Source organism: Ambystoma mexicanum, chromosome 10 (assembly GCF_040938575.1).
Source record: "Ambystoma mexicanum isolate Mex_15411 chromosome 10, UKY_AmexF1_1, whole genome shotgun sequence".
NCBI classification, from domain to species: Eukaryota; Metazoa; Chordata; class Amphibia; order Caudata; family Ambystomatidae; genus Ambystoma; species Ambystoma mexicanum.
The window spans coordinates 1,160,318,585-1,160,342,474 of NC_090932.1; the positions used below are offsets into that span (position 1 = coordinate 1,160,318,585).

General features: G+C 46.2%; 1 protein-coding gene across 3 annotated transcripts in view; it reads left to right on the top strand.

The window, feature by feature from the left end:
• Nucleotides 1-21,671: 21,671 nt before the first annotated feature.
• STARD7 (StAR related lipid transfer domain containing 7) overlaps nucleotides 21,672-23,890 on the top strand; it is a 531,540-nt gene continuing 529,321 nt past the window's right edge. Inside the window, exon 1 of one of the 3 annotated variants that reach the window (XM_069619096.1) lies at nucleotides 21,672-21,854. The gene's annotated coding sequence lies outside the window, so the exon portion shown is untranslated. Of the gene's footprint in view, nucleotides 21,855-22,192; nucleotides 22,214-23,890 lie in introns of those variants that run through there. The other 2 variants (XM_069619097.1, XM_069619098.1) reach the window with 2 other exon arrangements.

The following is a 23,890-nucleotide window of genomic DNA, read 5'->3' on the forward strand; positions in this document are numbered from 1 at the left end:
TTTTGCAGTCCAATGCGTTTTTGTTCAGGCCACGGTGTCCCTCCTCTGTTAGTTCAGGCACACACACGCAGCTCTACCTAGAGGAAGTAGTGGTACGGAAGGACATGATCATATTGGTTGCCACTGATAAGACAACATGGAATGGCGTTCAATATTATGTATTTAGCCCACACTGACGTTAAAAGGAGTGACACAGAGTTGTTTGCAACAAAAGACAATGGGCCTCATTACAATTATGGCGCTAAGGTAACAATTGCGCTACCGGCACCGTTGCTAACGTACCGCCATACTAGGAGTTCTGCTCGCGGGTGCACTTGCAGCCACCAGGTCTGACCTGGTGGCCGTACCGGCACCCGCGAGCAGAACATGATGGTAGCACAGGTACCATTATTAACATTACCGGTGCTACCACCTTCCCCATTCCCATTGAGCTCTATGGGGCCAAATGGGGATGGGGAGTCCCTTATTACAGGCACCACGAATGGGCAATTACTGGGTCTGCCAAACTCGGCATGACCCGGTAATTGCCAATTCGCGGGTGCCGGAAAGAAATGGCTACCGGCGGCAGCCGTGCCTGTAGTACAGGCACGGCTACCGCCAGCTTCGTAATGAGGTCCAATGAAGAAGGAGAGGTAGTGTTTGAATTGGGCATACCTTGTCCAGTACACATAAAAGAAAGGGCAGTTTCCCAGATTACTCAGATAACAAAATAAAATACCAAATATTTGCAGGAAGATTTGGAAAAGGTTCCAAACAGCTCATGGACAACAGGACCCCATGATGTAGGGATACTAAAAGGGGACGGGCAGTACACATCAAATTAAAAGGAGCACTATTGTCATGATTAAATCAGTACCCACTTTCTCCAGAAGCAGATGAAGGGATTTATGAGACACTGCATGCCTTATGGCAGCAAGGTATAATAGAGGAGAGCACATCACCTTGCAACACGGCTATCTATCTGATCAAGAAAGCAAAGGAGGGGCGCAGTGTTTTGTACAGGATTTATGCCCTCTTAACAATATTATTGAGGAAGAGTATCTATTGGCCCCAAATCACGTGATGATTTTTTGTAGCATTCCAGCAGAAGAACACTTTTTTACCGTGGTAGTTTTGAAGAACGCATTTTTCTCCATTTCACTATACCCAGATTCCAGGTATCTCCCTGTGTTTACTTATCGTGGGATCAGATTCGAACACTGTAGAATGCCCCAAGGGTACTGTGAGGGACCTAGCATCTTTAACAGAGTTATACAAATGGATTTGAGCAACTTACAGGTTGCAAGCACAGTGATACAGTATGATGACAACTTATTGTAGCACGACAGAAGAGGAGTGCAGAAAGGACTCAGTGACACTACTGACTTTGCTAGCTGACAAAGAATACATAGTGAACAAAGAGAAATTGCATTACTGTCAAAAAGAAGTGGTGTACTTGGGTCAGATTGTGTCAGCAGATGGGAGAAAAATAACACCAGAAACAATAGAGGCCATACATAGAACTCCACAACCAAAAAAAGTGAAAGAGATGCATCAGTTCATCATGCAGCAGAGCATGGGTTTTTGATTACTCCACTTACACCAGGCCATTGCTACAAGCATTAAAATAAGCTTAGAAACATGAAAATAACATGAAATGGACAGCTGAAATGGGCAAGAGCTTTGTGAACTAAAATATGAGTTAGCACATGCACCAGTACTGACTACACTCAATTACAAAGAGAAGTTTCATCTCATTTCCCATTCAGATAGAAAAATAATGAAAGCTGTGCTGACGCAGAATAAAGGACAGGGACACAAACCACTTGCATATTACAGTGGATCCCAAGATGCAGTGATGCTGGGACATTTCCCATGTGAGCAGGCACTTGCTGTTGCTGCATTTGCAATTGAGAAGGCTTCGACAATAACTATGGGGTGCCCCGTAAATTTATATGCGGAGCATGCACTATTTGCAATACTGGAAAAAACTAAATCAACATTGACAACTCCGAGATATTCAGGGCATGAGGTAATACTGACAAACCCAGCAATAGAAGTGGTGAGATGTAGGATTGTAAACCCAGCAGAGTTCATGGCTGAACAAACTGAGGTGGGAGATTACATACATGACTGCATATTATCCATAGACAGAAGAAAAGGAAGCCCCCTGGTTAAAGAAGAGGTGATTGAAGAGGGCCATGATTTTCATTGATGTATGCTCCGGTATTGATCAAACCATGGGACAAAGACATTCAGGTTCCGCAGTAGTGGGGCACAGACATGGAGTACACAAAGGAGATGAGTTGAGAGTGTACTCACAGACACGACTACCAGACCATTAGTCTGCACAGGCAGCGGAACTGGTGGCCTTGATTGAGGCACTGGATATGTCAGAGGGCCAGGTAGTAAATAAAAGTCTGATTTGGCCTATGTTCCTTCCACGGTGCACTCAGGACTAGCAAGGTGGGAGAGGAGAGGGTTCAAAAGAAGTGATGGCACCTGTAAGGGAGGCATGGTATCACAAGTACGCCACTGACACAAGAGGTACGAGTTTCAAAACCTTTATTAAATTCTTGGGGTTTGCAAAAACTCCTACTTTGTCCTATAGCTATGATGGGAGTAGTCTCTACCATCAAATAATAAAATAATAAAGAAAACATAGTCCTAGTCAGTCTATGTTAAATCAAAATGGCCTATACTGAAAAAAAACGAATGCCTGCCCTATTTCTTATATACAAAGTGTGTAAAGGGGAATGTGTATGCAAAGGAAAGTCAGTGTTATAACATGAAGGATTAAGATGGCTGAGTCAGTTCTCCTCCCCACGTTGGACAGCACAGAGTAAGGCAGTCCCTGAAGAGAGAATGACACACTCTGGCTCAGGCTATCAAAAAAAGGTAGTTCAAAACATGGGTCGAGGCCTGCTTGGCCTTTCGTGTTAAAGGCACTTGAATTCACAAAAATGTTCTTTCACAGTGAAACAAAATTCATGTAGGTCTCCCTGTCGGGCTCAGACCTCTCAAGGCATCAATAGTTCATGTAGGTCTACCTCATTTGGGCTCGGACCTCTCAACAAAAGTACCTGATTCAACATAGATCTCCCTCAGTTGGGCTCAGACCCAGCAATCACAGCACTTGTGGAGGTTTCCTTCCCCAAGCTCTAGTCACATTCGTTAGGGGTGCCCTTCCCCTAACTTATTTCATGTTCCTGGTCTCCCTCAGCCGGGCTCAGACCTTTCACTGATGTCGAAGACTTACGAATGTGCAAGGCTTTTCCATAAACCTCTGCAGGACCACTTTGACTTTCACTTCAGCTCTTCCTTATGGTATTTGCCCCAGTGTCTCTTGGTCTGGGTAGTTCCACAACACAATCAGAAAAGTTCAAAGCTCTTTCTCTTATATTCAATCACCTTTTAACTTCTCCTTTCGTTGGGGTTCATCTTCACTATCGCGTATTTCAAAGTTCGTTCACTTTGTTGTTTTATAACAAACATCAAACATTATGCGCAGACTTTCGAGTGGGCTGTTTCCTTTCGCCGGACCACCCAGCTACTCTATATCACTGGCTTCACAGTTACCGCTGACTTTAAAGGTCACTACAGGTTTGTGTAACGCTCACCTGATTCCCGTAGAGGCGCCGGTCTTGACTGGGCGTATACCGTATCTTCAAAGGTGATGTGTAACACACGGCTGGCTCTTTGGGCTGGACCTCCGTGCAGTGTATGTCTGACTCGAAGGGTAAGATGTCTGCAGATAGAAAATATGGGATTAAGGAACTGGGTTATTTAATGTCTCTCTCTTCTTCCCTTTCTCTTCTCCTGTAGAACCCCAAAGGTTAACGCTCTCACCTTAGGTAAGTGAACGCCGTGCTCTCCATCTGCCTCGGGGCAGGGTGCTGTAACCAGTTTCTTCACTGGATAAGGGGAGCAGGCCTCTTGACTTCAGAGGACTGCTGTCCGTCGTTTACTGCACGAACGGTAAGTTTCGAGTAATTCTAATGTCTTTAAAGTCTTTAGTAATGATGTTTCTTGTTTTGCAGGGTTCCGGTGATGGCGGATGACGGGCTGAAGTGAGTTGAAGATGGAGCCTGTGTGATGAATAGAAGCGCCTGGAAGCACGTAAGTAAGCGCTTGTTGCCTGCTTCACGATGCGCTCTAACTGTCTTTTTATTTTGCAGGTACAAGTTCGGAGCGGCTGCAGGGTGCCGGAATGCCCACTGGGTTAGATGTGGAAAGGAGTAATGGCACGTGAGTATTAAAGTTCCCCAATGTCTTTAAACGCACCTTGTTTTGTCTTTCAGATGCGGGATGCAGCGCCGAAGGCCTCCTGAGCGTGCGAAGAGTTGGTAAGCTTTTGTCTTTCAGATGCCGGAATGCAGTGTGAAGACCTCCGGAGCGCACGAAGAGTAGGTAAGCCTTTGTCTTTCAGATGCCGGAATGCAGCGCGAGGCGTTGGTGACAGCCGATGGACCAGGTAAGTGAAGAGCTGTCACTGAAGACCGTAATGCTAACCTGTTCTTTCTTGTCTTTTTAGGTGTTGCTGAAGACTGGATTCAGGATGGTAAGCCTTTTTCCTTAGGCCCAGGATCAGATGCAGAAGACACGATGAGCGTTCTGCTGCAGAGGATGCAGAATAACGCAAAGCAAGATTCATCCATCGGGTGTGGTTTAAATAGCCTCCTGTAGTGCTTAGGTGTCTCCTTCCACAGCCACGCCTAGGTAAGAAAAGAGTTCCTGCTTTCCAGAAGAGTTCCAGTGTTCTGAATCTAGGGAGTGGCTCCTGCCCCACCCAACAGGAAAAGTAGTTCCAAACAGAAGAGGATCAGAGGCTCAACTGGCAGGCAAGTAAGCAGCATGGTCTGCTGCAGGTAAGTCCACCCAAGCATTATGAGCCCGGCGCTTCCAGCGCTGGGACTGGGCATATTTATGAGCCTGGTGCCACTGGCGCCAGGACTGGGTCCAAAAGGTCCCAATTGGGACTGGTTGGCACTCGGAACCTGGGTTATGGATCTGCTTCCAAGGGAGTTGGGAAAACCCTGACCTTTTGGAAGCAGAGATCATGACAGTACCCCCCCTCAAGGTCCCTCCCAAACCGGGCTTCTCCGGGGGTTTTGGCTTGTCAGGAAATGTTCGGTGAAATCTTTTGATTAGGCGAGGAGCGTGGACATATTCAGCAGGTTCCCAGGATCTCTCTTGGGGGCCGTAGCCTTTCCAGTCAATTAGGTAAAATAGTTTAGATTTGGAGATCTTGGAGTACAGAATGCTTTTGACTTCAAACTCGAGTTCTCCATCAACTAGGATAGGTTTTGGAGATTTAGTTAGTCGGGTTTGAGGTTGCACGGGTTTTAATAGAGAGACGTGGAAGACCGGATGTATCTTCATGTGCGGGGGCAAGTCCAACTTGACCGCTACTGGGTTTACTATGGTAGTGATGGAATAGGGACCAAGGTATCTTGGGTTGAATGTGCGTGGCCCTTTTAGAGGTAGATATTTGGTGGATAACCAGACTTGATCCCCTACTTGATATTGAGGGGCTTCCTTCCGATGTTGATCTGCTCCTTTCTTGTATTGTTCTTTAGCCCTTTGAAGGTGAGAAACAGCTTCCTTAAAGGCTTGGGTGATTGTAGAATGCAGGTAGTCTACTGCTGGTGTTTCAAGATCTATGAGGAGATCCAACTCCGAGGTTCGAGGGTGACTGCCGTACAAAAGAAAAAACGGGGTTTTCCCAGTTCCCGAATGGACAGAGTTATTGTAGGCATATTCGGCTATCCAAAGGATGTCTTTCCAAGTTTTTTCAGTTTGTTGCAGCATGCAGCGTAAATACTGTTCCAGAGTTTGATTGGTCCTCTCGGTTTGTCCGTCGGTCTGAGGGTGGTGACTGGTCGATAGTCTCACATCAATTTGAGCCGACCGACAGCAACTTCGCCAAAAATGAGAAATAAATTGACTACCTCGATCCGAAATTAGAACCGAAGGAAAACCGTGCAGTCGGACGATGTTTTCGAGAAATTCTCGGGCCAGAGTTGCTGCTGTTGGCAAGCCTTTGAGCGGAATGAAATGCGCCATCTTGGAGAATAAGTCCACGATTACTAGAATCGTATTGTATCCGGAGCATGGAGGTAGATCGGTGATAAAGTCCATAGAAAGCGTATGCCAAGGACGAGGTGGGATGTCAATAGGGCGTAAGAGGCCTTCTGGTCTTTCCTTTTGACTCTTGTTTTGGGCGCATACTCCACAGGACATTATAAAGTCTCTGATATCTTTTTTCCAAGACGGCCACCAGAAGTAGCGCTTGATCTTTTCTGAGGTCTTGGCCATACCGGGATGTCCTTCCATTAAAGAATCGTGATAACAAGAGATTACTTTTTTCTGTAAATCTGTGCTGGGTAGGTATAATCGTTCTTGGAAATACAATAAGTTGTCCTTTACTGCAAAGTCCTTTCCCTGCAGATGCCAATTCTGTATGTCTGCTGGAGTTACAAGTTGCCTGGCTTTATCCTTAACTTCCTCTATGGATTCTGTGGCGATTACACCCAGAATTCTTTGTTCGGGAATGATTGGTACAGGTTTAGGGTTGATCAAGTGTTCTTCCACTCCCATCCGAGAAAGGGCATCAGCTTTACCGTTCTTTGTACCAGGTCGATAGGTAATTATGAAGTCAAACTCGGCAAAGAATAATGCCCAACGGAGTTGTCTAGAGGATTGGGCTTTTGCGGTTTTCAAATATTGCAGGTTTTGGTGATCCGTAATCACAGTAACGGTGTGTCGGGCCCCCAGCAGATAATGCCGCCAAGCCTTAAAGGCAGACTTGATAGCCAGAAGTTCCTTGTCAGTAATCGTGTAATTGATTTCAGGAGGCGAGAATTTGCGGGACCAAAATGCCACGGGATGCAACTGATTGGTTACCGGGTCCTTTTGTGATAGAACTGCCCCCATGGCAAGGCTTGAAGCATCAGTTTCCACGATGTAGGGGAGTTCGGGGCGAGGGTGTTTTAAGATTGGTGCAGAGATAAATTTAGTCTTCAAATCCTGGAAAGCTTGTTCCGCCTCGGTAGACCATTCAAAACGTTTGTTTTTCTTTAACAAGGCAGTGATGGGCTGGACTATTCGAGAGAATTCGGGGATAAACCTGCGGTAAAAGTTAGCGAAGCCTAACATGCTTTGCACACCTTTTACGGAGGATGGTGATGGCCATTTGAGAACTGCATCGACCTTCTTTGAATCCATACGCACTCCGCCAGGTGATAATATGAATCCCAAGAATTCAACTTCAGTCACTTTGAAAACACATTTTTCCAACTTAGCGAAAAGTTTGTGTTGACGCAATCTTTCGAGGACCATTTTCACGTGTTTCCGATGTTCAGATTCCGATGAAGAATAAACGAGGATGTCGTCAATGTAAACAACAACACACACATCTATGAGCTCTCTGAGGACATCGTTCATAAAATATTGAAAGGCGGCCGGGGCATTGCAAAGTCCGAAGGGCATGACCTGATATTCAAATAGCCCATACTTGGTGCGGAAGGCCGTCTTCCATTCATCGCCCTCTTTTACTCGTACCAAGTGGTAAGCTCCTCTAAGATCCAGCTTTGTATATATGCATGCTTTTCTGACTTGGTCCAGGAGTTCAGGGATCAAAGGTAACGGATATCTATTCTTAACGGTGATCTGGTTCAGGGAGCGATAATCTATACAAGTTCTAAGGTCTCCTTCCTTTTTTGGAACGAAGAACAAAGCTGAAGAAGCAGGGGACTTGGAAGGACGAATAAACCCATTTGCCAGGTATTGATCCAGGTATTGTCGAAGGTGAAGGTTCTCAGGCTCGGTGAGGGCATAAATTCTACTACAAGGAGGAGTAGATCCAGGTATCAGGTCTATCTGGCAGTCATAAGACCTATGAGGAGGTAGAGAGTTAGCCTGATCCTTCCGAAAAACATCTTGGTATTCTAGGTATTCGGGAGGTAACTGGGGAGTCTCTGAAGAAATTGCTGCCAGTGCAACACCAGGTGGAGGGTGACAAGTAGAGACACATTCTGGAAACTGGACCGTTCTTGCTCGCCAATCGATCAGAGGACTGTGTTTCTCTAACCAAGGTATTCCAAGAATAATCTGAAACTGAGGGGCCTTGATCACATCGAACACGATCTTCTCATGGTGTCCATCTTGACTTACTAGCGTCACCTCTTGAGTGGTATGCGTTACTGGCCCTGAGGCTATCTCCGTACCATCCACCGTAGTAATGACGTCCTTTACAGCCTTGGGACAAAGAGTTAGATTCATCCTCAAAACCATTTCATGATCCACATAATTGCCGATGGCACCGCTGTCGACGTAAGCTTCAATTGCATGTAATCGATCAGGATTATCAGGGCTAATGAGGACCATAGGTATCACGAAATGCGAGGTCACGGAACTGGTTTTCACGCTCGGCAAGAGGACCTCTATTCTTGTCGGGCGAGGTCGTTTCCCTGCTCAGAGTTTGTAACTTTGGTAACTGCAGCTCCTACTGCCTTCTTGGCAGGTTTCACCGGACAGTCTCGAAGAAAGTGCCCTGAGTTTCCGCAATAGAGGCATAATTGCAACTGTTTTCTCCTTTCCCGCTCCTTTTGTGTTAGAGGACCTTTCAGACCCCCTATTTGCATGGGTTCCCCGGAGTCTACTCCTTTGGAAGGAGTTGGCGGTTTGGAAAATACTCGAGCATCAAACTTGGAACGATCGGCCTTCCTGTTCTGCAGTCTGTGATCTATTTGAACGACTAAGTCTATATAGTCCGAACAATCTTGTGGGGGATTCACTACTTGGGCTAACACATCTTTGAGCTCTCCACGTAGACCTCTATAAAACAGCGTAATCCTTTTGTCCTCAGGCCATTGAGTTTCCACTATCAGTCTGTTGAAAGACGCAATATAAGCCAAAAGGTCTTGATTACCTTGTCGCAACGAAAGAAGCTCATTGTCCAAGGCCTGCCCCTGTGAATGTCTTGCGAACAGTTTTTCCATACTGAGCTGAAAAGCTTGAAAATCATGGAGGACCGGATCATCTTGATTTACTAGAGGGATCGACCAGTCTGCCGCATTGCCACTAAGGTACGAAAGCACGAAAGCTACTTTAGTTTGATCAGTTGGAAAGGCTGCTGGCCGGCATAAGAAATGCAACCGGCACTGATTGATAAATACTGCAAACCTCTTTGGGTCACCAGAAAATCATTCGGGCGGAGCCAGAGGTACATTCCCAGGTAGGTTGATCTGCACTGGATTCATAGAGGATGTAGAAGGAAGATTTCCCCCAGATGCGGGTAACGGGGTCTGTCCGGCTTGTGACTGTAGCAATTGTCTAGCGAGATCATCTGTTCGCTCCTTGGAAATAATCAGTTCCCTTCTTAGAGCGTTCGTTTCCTGACGGGCTGCATGCACTTCTGCCCTTAGTTCCCCAAGTAACTGGGCTAGCTGGTCGGTATCCGAGGTTTCCATAGCGCCTGGACGGGAGTTTTGTGGTAGGCTTTGCGTTCTGTAACGCTCACCTGATTCCCGTAGAGGCGCCGGTCTTGACTGGGCGTATACCGTATCTTCAAAGGTGATGTGTAACACACGGCTGGCTCTTTGGGCTGGACCTCTGTGCACTGTATGTCTGACTCGAAGGGTAAGATGTCTGCAGATAGAAAATATGGGATTAAGGAACTGGGTTATTGAATGTCTCTCTCTTCTTCCCTTTCTCTTCTCCTGTAGAACCCCAAAGGTTAACGCTCTCACCTTAGGTAAGTGAACGCCGTGCTCTCCATCTGCCTCGGGGCAGGGTGCTGTAACCAGTTTCTTCACTGGATAAGGGGAGCAGGCCTCTTGACTTCAGAGGTCTGCTGTCCGTCGTTTACTGCACGAACGGTAAATTTCGAGTAATTCTAATGTCTTTAAAGTCTTTAGTAATGATGTTTCTTGTTTTGCAGGGTTCCGGCGATGGCGGATGACGGGCTGAAGTGAGTTGAAGATGGAGCCTGTGTGATGAATAGAAGCGCCTGGAAGCACGTAAGTAAGCGCTTGTTGCCTGCTTCACGATGCGCTCTAACTGTCTTTTTATTTTGCAGGTACAAGTTCGGAGCGGCTGCAGGGTGCCGGAATACCCACTGGGTTAGATGTGGAAAGGAGTAATGGCACGTGAGTATTAAAGTTCCCCAATGTCTTTAAACGCACCTTGTTTTGTCTTTCAGATGCGGGATGCAGCGCCGAAGGCCTCCGGAGCGTGCAAAGAGTTGGTAAGCTTTTGTCTTTCAGATGCCGGAATGCAGTGTGAAGACCTCCGGAGCGCACGAAGAGTAGGTAAGCCTTTGTCTTTCAGATGCCGGAATGCAGCGCGAGGCGTTGGTGACAGCCGATGGACCAGGTAAGTGAAGAGCTGTCACTGAAGACCGTAATGCTAACCTGTTCTTTCTTGTCTTTATAGGTGTTGCTGAAGACTGGATTCAGGATGGTAAGCCTTTTTCCTTAGGCCCAGGATCAGATGCAGAAGACACGATGAGCGTTCTGCTGCAGAGGATGCAGAATAACGCAAAGCAAGATTCATCCATCGGGTGTGGTTTAAATAGCCTCCTGTAGTGCTTAGGTGTCTCCTTCCACAGCCACGCCTAGGTAAGAAAAGAGTTCCTGCTTTCCAGAAGAGTTCCAGTGTTCTGAATCTAGGGAGTGGCTCCTGCCCCACCCAACAGGAAAAGTAGTTCCAAACAGAAGAGGATCAGAGGCTCAACTGGCAGGCAAGTAAGCAGCATGGTCTGCTGCAGGTAAGTCCACCCAAGCATTATGAGCCCGGCGCTTCCAGCGCTGGGACTGGGCATATTTATGAGCCTGGTGCCACTGGCGCCAGGACTGGGTCCAAAAGGTCCCAATTGGGACTGGTTGGCACTCGGAACCTGGGTTATGGATCTGCTTCCAAGGGAGTTGGGAAAACCCTGACCTTTTGGAAGCAGAGATCATGACAGTTTGCTTTCCTTTGCGTCTCATCTGCATGTGCGCAACCTTCAATTCGGAGATACACTGTTGCGGCTTCAATCTTTACTTGACACAAACCGGCCTTTCATGTCTCTCGTTAACTCACCTGTTGTGTGCATTCTTTTCTGTTCTCTGCGGCTTTGATTCACAAGTCAAAGTTAATACCACAGGCTTGGCCTCACGTCCCCAACTCAGCCACTCACCCGGGAGGGTTGCTGGCATCCTTGAAACACAATGCAGGCTTCTTCCTGTCTGGATTTTGGCTTTCACTGCGTATCTCTCACAGTTTCCCAGAAGCAACGACCTCCTGCAGGGATGTTCAGGGTTTCCACGCCCCTCATTCTGGTCACTCGATCGGTCGCCCTGCTCCAGTGCGTTTGCTTTCACCCTGGAAGATTTGCTCATTTTCGTGTTTCACCTTGCTCAGAGTGTATCTCCTTGTTCTGCCTCTTATCCGTGTGGGGGAGCTGATGGGTATCAGATGTATGTGATTAAGGTCAAGTGCTTGCTTTTGCCTGACCTTATTAACGGGACATGTCCAATGGGATATGAAAGGGTTAGCCTCTTTACTCGCAGTCCTCCTCTTCCTCGGCCCATTGTTTGTGTTGAAAAGGGGGGAGTTGCAATGTCAGAGAATCCTATAGAATAGGATTGGGTATGGTACGGCAATGGGGGATACTGCGTATCACCATTGGTTGTCTCACCCCTACTCCCTGAAGATCCCCCACCCAGGTGATCCTCCCGCACTGGCTACCCTCTGGGTCTGGATCCGAAGGCGGTGGCCGTGCCCTGGCCACCTGAGAGAGAGATTCCTGGGAACTAACAAGTGAGACACCCTCTGGTTTCTCACACACACCTGTTCAGCATGCAGGATTATTCAGTAAATTACTAGAAATGTTACCACTTCCATTAGAACTAGCTTTAATAAAGTATTAATCCCTGTAAGGAACTCATGGTGGCAACAGTAAAGACAGACACAAGTGATCACAGTTCAAGGGTGTTTATTAAACTGTAAATGCAGTGCGGAATAAAGCCTAACCTAAACCTAAATCTACGATGGGAGCAAGCTTTGACCCTCAAACGAAAAATAAGGCAGTCCTTGTGGCGTCTTGTCAAAATAAAAGGCCTATACTAAAAAACCTATTACCAAATCCTTATAACTAATTACAGAAAGAGTGTGGGATAAGGTTTTCAATAAAGAAAGAAGTGTTGACAAATAAGTCAGGATGTGATTGCCAGGCGTCTCCCTTCCACATGTTTTGCGCACGAGACAAGGTGGATCTCCTGTGCACAGCACATACTCAAGCTTTCCCAGCACGAGCCGACAGTTCCTTACCAGCTGTCAGGTTCTTCAATGGTTAAGTCTCTTTTCAACAAAAATTCTGTTACCTTAGAGGGCCTGATGAATTCAACAAAACAAAGAAAAGTTCCTTTCCAATGGACCTTGGGTGATGACTTTCCACCCCTGGATCTCCCTCCTTTGGGCTCTGACCCCTCTCAGACGTCAACCTCCCTTCTTCGGGTTCACTATGGCTTTTCTTGCATTCATGACTCTTCACTGTGGACATCCCTCGGTTGGGTTCACTCGTGTCAACACACTGTTCACAGAGACTTCAAGCTTTGCCCCTGGTTCACTCTTGCCAACTTTATCAATCATGCTTTACTCATTTGACTTTTACAATGTGGGATTCATTTCCCTTAGCTTCACAATCATCTGTCGGTCAAAGACTTTCGACTGTACAGAGGATTTTACAAGACCCCTTCTGGTTATGGAATTTTCAACAATCGGGTAATCTCCCAGAGTTTCCTGAGGAAGCACCCACGTGGTGCCGGACTTCTCTGTTGCTGGTTTTCCCCCCTTCTAGCATCAATAGCTTTTTATGCTTTCACAGTTCAATTAGCCGTTTGCTACGTTTCGTTCAACACAGTTCGGTTTCTTAACGATTCTCCCCTCGACTCACTGGCTGTGATGAACCGCTTGGCTTTCTTTCTCTTTGGAGTCAAGGTTGGTACCACGGAAACAAGCGTCTCTCCCCAGCTTGGTTATCAGAGGAGGAGGGTCTCGTGTACCGTTGACATCTGCTGCAACACACGCTGGCTATTGTTCGTGGTCTTACGATTTCTTTTGCAGAGGTCTCACAGGCTTTGGAGAGAAAAGGCAAGGTCGCTTCTCTCCTTGTCACCCTCTCTGTATGTGCCGTCTTTCTCCTCCTCTCAAACTGCTGCGCTGAGTTAGCTCTTAAATTGTGCAATCCGCCTTGGCCGTACTGTGCTCTCGCGCTCCACCTCTTATCCCTGTGGGGAAGGGAAAGGGTTGTCAGGATTGTGTGAATCTGGCCAATTGCCTGACTTTGCCTGACCCTTGTATTGGGACATGTCAGGTAAATGGCTCTCGTGTTAGTCCGTTGTCTTTCATGTTGTGCGAAAGTGTTTGTGTCGTAAAAGGGGGGTTGTGTTTTCGAATGTCCTACGTGGTAGGATGGGGAAAAGGTATTGAAAGAAGGGGGATACTGCGTCTCACCCATCGGTGTCCCACTCCCCAAGGACCCCCTATCCAGGCAGATAATCGAGTTGCAGGGAAAGGCATCATATGAGGAGAAAGAGTTGTGGAAGAGGAGAGATGCTCTTTATCCCCAACTGATTTGGTATGGTGGTATGATAGCACAGGAAAAGTGGTTATGCCAAGGAAATTATTGTGGGTTGCATTGGAACAGCTCACTACTCTGCCCACATATCGAAAGAGCATGTGGCTGCAGGGATAAGTGAAGACTGGTTCATACCAAATTTGCATAAGAATGTTGTGGAGTTTGTCAATAACTGCATGATATGCCAAAAGTATTTGCCAGATTACACATTGAGAGTTGTGCAGGGAACGTTGCTGCGAGAGCAAGGCCCCTTCCGGCACTTGCAAATTGACCATGTTGATATGCAAGAGAGATGTACCTCTTATAGGTACCTGCTTGTAGTGGTGTGTCCATTCTCACGTTGGCTTGAGGCTGGTCCCTGTGCCCATAATGACTCCCGCTCTGCGGCCAAATTCCTTTTGAGGGAGGTGTTCCCAAGGTGGGGGATTCCAGATGAAATTTGTTCCGACAAGGGTCAGCATTTTGCTAATGATTTAATAAAGGAGGTAACAACACTCCTCGGGATAAAGCATAAACTATGCATGGTTTATCATCCACAAGTGGTTTGGTAGCGAAGATGAATTGACTGCTTAAGATGCGATTGGAAAAGATTACCGCAAATGCTTGTAAAATCCTGGGTGCACTGCTTGCCTCTTACTTTGTTTGCACTGCGCAATATGCCTGAAGGAGATCACAACTCGACTCCTCTGAAGATTGTTACAGGGCGGAGAATGCATGCACCTATTCCGTCGTTGCGTACAATCTCTGATGCACATTCTTCTTCTTGCATTTTGGGGGGGAATTTGATACGTATCACAAAGAATTTACAAAATCCCTTCGATACATATCCTTACAGACGAGGCCAAAAACTCAAAACCAGACAATCAGGACAATTTCCACAAGCAGCACCTCTTTCCCAGGGGAGAAGATATTTGTCAAGAATCACGTTCGCAAATGGAAGGAGGAGCGCTTCACCGGCCCACATACCGTGATTTATTCAACACCCACAGCCAATGATCCCTCTAATTATTTTTTTCTTTGTGCGGAAATGGTTGGCTGTTGTGCGCACGTTATTTTCTATGTGCGCAACTAACTAATGAGGTAAGCAACTTTGTGAGCATGCATATTTAGTGAACTACCTTCGCAGAAAAGAGTTTGGAAAGGAATGTCTTCTTCCCAGCCACTGCAATTCTTTACAAATCTTAAGACACTTTTTCCAAACACATAGTCTTAAATAAAAAATGTCATATGTGATTATACAGTCATATGTGATTATACAGAAAACGCATCAACCAGTCCAAGACTTCAACATCTGCCAAAGTACCTTGCAAACATATTTCTATGCAGAGAAAAATGTATGTTTTATGCCACTGGAAAATCACTCATGTCACGTGTATTCTAAAACACAAATATCTCGTGTCATAACTGATGTGGCTGTCAAGAAATTCAGAAAGAATACAACATTTGCCGATGGATAAATGGCAATTAAAAACAATGGGTCAAAAAACATGCTGATTGGAGTTGAAGTGCCACTTTAATGAGGTAATTCAAGGGCTAAGAGAACAGGCTTCTAATGATGTGTGTAAGGCTGATAATTGCATCAAAATAACTGCATCTCAGAATATGATGATCACAAATTCCTGTGCCTCTGCTTACTATCCACATTATGTTGTTTTGTGGGTAGTGATAACACCAGCCTTACAGCTAAGAGACATATGCACCATCCATTTTTACACCCTAAAAAAAGGTGCCTAACAAAAACGAGAAACAATGAACATATTGTAGTGGCCTAGTACCTGGCAGGATGAGCTGTGTGTGTAAATGGATTGGAGGTTGGAATGTGGTGAGGGGTCTAGAACCTAGGTGGCACCTAGGTTCCAGGGATGATGGTTGGTGGGGAAAGAGATAGAGAGCCAGAGGGAGTGGAAGCTGGTTACCTGCTCTCCTTACTCACCTTCCTCCCTGTAACTGGAACAATAAAGCAAGCTTACCTTTTGTACATATCTGGCTCTGGAGTGGTTCCTGCTTACTACTTGATATTTCCTGCTACCCAAGATACTACACATATCATTGCTTCAACCCACAAAGCTCCACTGATATTTTTTTGAATTAGTGACCAGTAGTGCAGCGGCATAGGAAGGAACTCGAATAATATTAATGGCCGATTTCAAGAGAAATTTTCAGGGGAAAGGACATTTTTAATACACAGAAAGTATCCCTATTGGCAAAGCTAATTACTTTTATACTCCCTCAAAAATCATTTCACTCCAGTTAGGGAGTAAAATCTGATTAGAGCCCTACTTGTACCCCTGACATAGGGAGTGAAATTACAGGACACATAATAAAGGCTATAGTTTTGCCAACCCTTCCGCACCACAGCCTAGATCAAATTTAAACAAGAGCCTTACTGAGGTTTATTTTGTAGCCCTATTGAAGAAAATCACATATATATATATATATATATATATATGCATTTCAAGTTGATGGCATCAATTCATCAGAGATACAACTGATTGAGTGTCTTCTTCTGTAACTATGGATCCCTCTTCTGTGTGTATCGTCTCTAGCATCTCCCTGCATCTTATTTAACCGATAACAAAGAATTACAGAACACGTGGTTACATTGAAAAGCCCTCAGCAGCTGAGCATTGAAAGAAAAAGAAGGTGCTGTTGTCTAGACGGTGTTAAGTGAAAAATAGTTTTCACTTACCAAGGAAAAATAAAAATCGATTTAGAAAGACCGCTCTCTGACCACACAGAGTGGTCTTTCTAAATCTGTCATGCCCCTGCTGCACACAAGTGCGTGCATGGGCTGACATGCAGGGTGAGACCCAGAGGAGTCATTGCAGGAGTGTTGGCTGAGTGTCTGTGTATGTCTTTGTGTCTGTGTACGTATGTGTGGGCGAGTAAGTGTGTGTTATGCTGGGAAGGGGTGGAGAATTAGGGTATTCGGGGCAAGGGGAGCTTAAAACCCTTGATTAACAAAACAATCAGCGGGAGAGGTTGGAGGTGGGGAAGGGATTAACTTGCGGGGGTAGTATGTGGTATTTCTGCATTTTAAAGCCAACACAAAAAGGGCCGAAAAAAAAAGTGTTTTTTGTGTTTGGTCTTTAAAATGCCAAAATATCATATGGAACTGTTGAGACAGGTACTAAAATGTCCTATCCTTCAGCAAACAAGCAACACATTTCCTTCAGTGTACTGCCGAAACGTCTGCCTTGGTTTTTCAAATGTGCAGCTTTGTTCATCACACGCAAGGAGTGTCCCTGTGCTAGACTCCAATACTAGTTGAGAGCACTGTAAAAAGTGACGGATTGTAGCAGTAAATATCCACTGGGATATTTGCAGACCCACAGTACTTTGCAAGCAATGCATATTATATGCCTCAACATATTAAGTGCATGTACACAATTCTTTTGCAGTGCATACCAGATTGTTTGCAACATATCCTCCCCTTATATCATTGTGTAGGATTACACTAGTGCTCAGTGAAACCGTTTTTGTATAGCAGCGAGTTACCATATAATGTGTGATGGTTTATGCCCAAGGGAACACTGAACACTTGGAAATGATGCAGATTGTGTGAAAAGCATTCTCCTGTCTGAATATCCAGTGCCCTGATACTATGGACGAGTAATTCCAGGCATAGTCCATACCCATTATCCCTTGTAGGCAAAGTGAATGATATTGCAATTTTGCTCTCCACTTATAGGGTAATGATAGCAATGCTAAAGTAGAAGATGCTGAGCATCACATTTGTTTTCTCAAAATCCTTAAAGGGCAAATTAATATTTAAGGTTTATAATGTGTTAACTTTCAAGGGGGCTACTTCAAAGCACTTGTGTGACATATGTACAAAGAAGAGGCAGAATGGGATAAGGTTAAACATCCAAGTAGCCTGCTTACTTATAGTCAGTATCTTATATTTGAGCTGGTAGTTCGATTATATAGTGTGGGTGACGCTTTTGGTAAGGCACAATGAGTAACAGAAATTCTGGCGGGTGAACGTTATTCATATCACAAAAAACATAAAACAAGTGGATGTAGCTACACGTCTGCTAGCCTTTTGCAGAGCCAAGAGAGGAAGAGTCAAGGTTGTCCAGTTGTTACGCTCACCTAGTTCCCACGGGGGCGTCGACCGGAACTGGGCCGCTGTTGTTTCCACCAGCGTGACGTGTAGCGCCGAGATGACTGACTGGACTGGCCCGCTCAGCCTAGTTTGTCTGGCTCGCAGGAAAATTCTTCTGCAAAGGAGAAGGGGAATTAACCACCCGTGGAATTGAGTGGCAACCCACCTTTCCCACTCCCGTTGTCTTCCCACAGATCACTCTTGATGTCCCCTCCTTAGTCTCACCTGATGGTTTGGAAGGATGACCTCTCCAACCTGCGTCGACCGCAGGGGCGCGTTGATGACCAGTTACTTCACTGGCGTAGAGGAATTGGTGAGTTCCAGTTATGACTCTAAAGTCCAATTGTTCATAAGAGTTCAAATGTCTGATCTTCACTCTGTCCGATTCCTTGCAGGTTGCCGATTAATCCACTCGAAGATTTCCAAATGGCAATTGGTAAGATTCAGGTAAGTCTATTGTGGTTTTCCCCTTAGGGGCCGGGGTACGGCGATGAAGCAGAGTTGACTGCGCCGACCCGAGATGAGGTGAGTACCCCCCGTGGTAAATCAGGTAAGTCCTTGGGGTAGCTTGTATAGCCTTAGAGAGTTCCCTTGCTCACCTTGCTGTCTTTGTCTCCTTAGGTGTCGGAGGGCGGCCGTGAGATGGAGAGAGCGTGATGGAATGCTGAAGTACCGCCAAGCAGGTGAGTTCAGCGCAGCGCCGTAGGAATGCGAAGCGATGCTTCAAAGACTTCTGTCTTTCAGCTCCGTGGCAAAATGGATCAGGACTCAGGTAAGGATTAAAGTTGAAACTCCTGTTCTAACCTTTATCCTTCTTTTCTTCTTGTTTCAGGAGTCCCAGGACTGAGGCGGGCGTGGCTGAAGACTGGAGCTGCTGAAAACACGGTGAGCGTTACGCTGCAGCAAGCAGAATAACGTGAAACACGTGTGGCTGTCCGGGCGTGGTTTAAATAGCCTTGGAAGAAGTTCCAGGTAAGTATTCTTCTACAGCCCCACCCAAGTAACAAAATAGTCCCTTCAGTAAAATAGTCCCTCCTAAGCCTCATTTGGCTTGAGTCTTCATGCAGCATGGTCTGCCTCAGGTGAGTATGCAGCATGGTCTGCTTCAGGTAAGTTATCAATAATGAGCCTGGCGCCCATGGCGCCTGGACTGACTTTATCTTTATGAGCCTGGCGCCATAGGCGCCAGGACTGCACCCAAACAGCCCCTAACTGGGGCTTTTGGGCATGCTCCAAGTGGCATGATGCCTGCTTCCGGGGCTGCTGGGCCTGGTCTGGTCTTCCGGGGGCAGGCATCATGACACCAGTAGCATCTTAATGTGTTCTGGGGCAGAAGTTAGAGTCATAAGGTGAAAGTGTGGTAGTCAAGTTTAGGAGTCGTGTGGGGAGCGAATGTTATTTGGTTAATGTGTGCAGGCATATCTTGGTTAGATTCTTCAGTTCATGGAGGCAGTTTTTCATATTCGTTTTTAACCTATTTTGTGTGTATTTTGCTTTTAGGGATTTTGGGTGTTTACAGTTACCCTTGCAAATCCAAATGAGCAGAATATGAAGACTAGATGCTTATTTTAAGAGAAAGAACAGGGCAATTGCTGTGGCTTGTGCCTTATTAAATCTTTTTGAACATGTGAGAATTGTCTGTGTGCACTGCTAAAATTCATCTGAGCGGCACCCAGAAGGAAGCTGGGCAAGCGCACATGCGCACAGCTTAGAGGGAACATTGCTCTCTACATGCCCACTCTCTACCTCCACCCATGCACCCTACCACCACCCTCTCTAACCACACCCACCCACCCTACTCCCACTCTCTACTTCACTTTCTCTATCCCCATCCACACTACCTCCACACTCTCTACTCCCGCCGATCCATCCTACCTCCACCGTATCCCCACTGACCATAACCCCAAGTCTCTCTTTCCCCAACCATCAACCCTACCTCCACGCTCTCTTTCCCCACCCACCCTACTGCTACTGTCTATACATACCATACCCCTGCTCTCTCTACCTCCACCCAAGCTCCGATCTATCTACCCCATCCAACCTCCCCACTCTCCATCCCTTCCAATCTCCCCCACTCTTTGTACCCCTGTCCCCACTCTCTCGACCCCCACCCGTCCACCCCTCTCTGCCACCACCCACACCCACTCTCTACGGTATGCAGTGATAAAATCGTGGCAAAAATGTCACCTGTAAAAAAAATGGGGGCAAAAATGCTCTGGTTTGACCCGGTAAAGGTGTACCCCATTATACCATTTAAGGTGAGCGGGGGCTGCAGGGGTCCCCCCTGCTCCCCTTAAATGGTATAATGGTCCAGGGGTTGCAGGGGTGCTCCTTGCATCCTTTACATGGATTGCAGCGGCAAAACAACAGCCTTTTTGTTGTGATATTTTGTAACCACAGCCATTTTTGCCGCGATTTTCTCTCTACCTACACTGACCATACCCCCACTCTCCCTAGCTCACCCACTCTATCTCCACTCTCTCTGCCCCCACCCACTCTACCTGCACTCTCTCTACCACCACCCACGCACCCTACCACCACTCTCTCTAACCCACCCACCCTACCGCCACTGTCTCTACCCCACCCACCCTACCTCCACTCTCTACTCCCACCCATCCACCCTAACTCTGCTCTCTACCCCGACCCAAAGTACCCCCAATCTCTACCCCAACCACCTTACCCCCACTATCCCCACCCACCGTACCCAGTCTCTTTACAGAACCAACCACCCTACCTCCATGATCTCTTCCCCCACACACCCTACCGCTACTCTGTCTATCCGTACCATACCCTACCAGCACTCTCTCTATCTTCACCTACCCTACCCCACTCTCTCTATCTCCACCCACCCTACCCTGCTCTCTCTCGCCACCCAACCTCCCCACTCTCTACCACCACCCAATTTCTCCCACTCTCTTTACCCCACCCTCTCTACCCCCACCCACTCACTTCTCTAGCATAGCTCTCAACCATTTGTCTCGCAAAGGCGGGTGAAATCACCCGATTTTGTTTTTGGCGGGTGAGACGCCCATTGAAATGAATGGGCGTGCAGGAGGCTTGGCGGGTGAGGCAGCCCTTTGCAAGGCGGGAGACACCCGCCAAAAGCGGGTGAGTTGAGAGCTATGTCTCTAGCCCAACAATCTCTCTCTACCACCCACCCACACCACCCCCACTCTCTACTCCCCACCCACACCACCCCCACTCTCTACTCCCTCGCATCCTTCCTCTCACACTCTCTTTATATCTTACCCTCTTCTCACTCATATTCCCTCTTGCTCATCTTCGATGGCATCCTCTCTCAATCGCTTTCTCCATTGCTCTATTCCCCTTCCTTCTCATGCTCTTGTCCACCTTATTGTATCCTTCTTTGAAACTTTGCCCTATCCTCCTCGCACCCTGGTGCCTACAAATGCAAAATTAATATCAATAAACACCAACACTATTGCCTTTGCCAATGCTTGTTTTGTGCTGTTTGTGTTAAAATATCATCTGCCACAAATCTTACCAAAAAAATGGATGGGGCGGGGGCACAAATGACACTGTATGCAACAGTGCGCACTGCAGGCCGCTTCTGGTGTGTGACCACGTCTAAAGTCCTGCGAACCCATTTTGTAAAGTTGGCCACCGTAATCTCAACACTTTGTAACACGAATTAAAGGGTACGTTAAAAGTTAAATGCAGTGCACACTTCCACTGAGATATGCAAATCAGGTTAAATGTTCTGTCCAAAACTAATGTCAGTCACTTAAGGACAGATCATCTCTTTTTGGGAAAATACACTTATAAACAGTATTAAACACTATTACAAAAGGTAAACAAAACTGAACAGAGCTTGTTCCTGATTCTATTGCAAAAAGTCCTCAATGTAGTGGGCTCATAGCATAATATATCTTTTTGAAGGTATGGGTGTGGTTATGCAAATATCTGCGGGGTATGTAGGCATCGCAAGTGATTCACTCTAAAAAGTTGTCATCTATGTAGATCAGGCATACACGCCAGGGAACGTAACGTGTTGCGCGTCACGTGATGGGGCAGACGTCTTGCGTAGGTCCGTTTTTCGAATAGGAACTAGACACAAACCACCTTACTGTTCGTGGTGGTTGGCTTTGACCGCGGCCTGGGGGTGTGACAAGTTAGCAAAAGGTAAGGGTCGGCGAGGGTCTCTAATAGGAGAGAAGTGGAGTTTAAGGGGTGGGCGGTTTTCTGTATGGAATTGCGTGCACAGGTGTTATGTGCGAACGAGTCCCTGCATCATGAAGAGACCCCTTAATCATGGTAGGGGATTGGAGGTTGGCAGGGCTAGGTCACGGGGGTCATGGTAGGGGTGTGACTTTAATTTATTATGGGTGGGAGGACATTATGATTTTTGGGCGGAGGTGTTTTTTATCGGTGTTGGTTTTGAGCCACAGTGGACGTGTTCGTTTATGAAGCGAGCATCCCCAGCAAACCCTTGTTTCGATTGTGCCGGCCTATTTTAAGGTTCTTTTTCACGTCCCGAAAAGGTAAATGCCTCCCTTTTGACTTGAATACGATCTGCTTTACTGCAACTCCTTTTTTTACTCTCTAAAATTGTTTAATATCTCCTATGACCTCAGAGAGAGATTACTTTCCAAAACCATGTGACATCACCCTCGTGTGTTGTGCTTGAAAGGTCCCTCGTGTGTTGTGCTTGGAAGGTGTGCGCCGATCGACCGTTGAACGCATAATCTCCTAGACGTGGTCTAGGGATAAAAAGAGCAAGCATCAGGATACCTTATGGATACATTGACGATTGAGGACAAGGTACTTTAGAAAAAAAGCTGTTGTAGTAATCATGCCTAGGCAGCGTTTTAGTGTTCGCCATTGCCATCTTAAGTTGCACGTGACGGTAGGGCAGGATGTTTTTAAGCATGTGGAGTTGGTAGTGACAAGCTTTAGATATTTCTTTGTTTGTTAAAGGATAGCTCATGGTTGAAAGAAAACACACAGGGTCTTGGCTTCAATGGCAGGAGTAGGTGGAGGCCCCATGAATGGAGGTCAATTGAAGCAGAGTGGCACAGGGCAGTTGAAATCTGACAACTTCAGTTTTGAGGCATTCGGGCAAAGGACGTTTTCAATTGCCATATCTTGCACGGATACTATGCAGGGCGAAATTATCTAAGTGATGTCAAAAGTATTTGATAGCCTGAAGGCAATTGAAGTGTCATCTGCATACAACTGAAAAGGGGTAGACAAGGATTCCATGATGTTGGCTAAGGGGTTCTGTGTGTGGAGTGCCATCTGCAAGGGTGAATTAGCCTGAGTTTTTGTTGTTGATTTTTTTAAACTAATAAAATGGAGGTCATTCTGTTTTGGAAAGTGAGTTCAGCCATGTTTTAATTGCCTGTGATACATTTTACACTCTTCTTCAGGCAATCACTTATACCTTTACAATTTAATAACACCCTAATTATAAAAGGTGTGTAAAATACTCCTGGCTCAAAACCTTAACCGAGGCTCAGGGTGGGTATGGAATGTCTAGTTTAAACATCGACCAACCTTGACTTGGAGCCAATGTGGTAAATGGTCAGCGGCAGCAGGGCCTTGTTCTAGTTTGAGTGAATGGTGTAATTGCAGTCATTGTTCATAGCTTCTTTCAGATCTTCAAGGCTACAATTCAAACCATGACTCTCCAACCTGTGCAAGTGCTCTGAGAAAACAAAGACGATTACATTTGTAAATGGAATGAAAACTAAGCAAGACCTGAAACCCCATTTGTTGTATAGGCGCCTTGAAATACCATTTGTTGCATAGGCGCATTACAAATCTCCAATGCATACAAATAAAAACATGCCCCTCTAGAGGTAATCCTGACAGGTATTTAATCTTTTGGTAGCGGTTTATGCAGACTTCCTTTAACTTTTAAGCACTGTGATTATTGTTGCCGTCGATAATTTACTGACTTCTGAAGGATTCAAGGCTAACTGCCCAGCCAGCATTTGACCATGAAATTATTTGCATGCAAAGGAAGCTCTGGTGTTCTCATTTGCTCTGTTGGTGAGAGAGTGGTTGTGCTAATGTGCTTTATCTGTAAAATTGTGAGCAAAACATGCTTTTCTGTCACAATGTCGACCGCTGTCACGTGGTAATTTCCATACAGATAACTTTTTGCACGTGTCTTCTGAATGCAAAGGAGAATAATTTTTACTCCCTTGCGATTG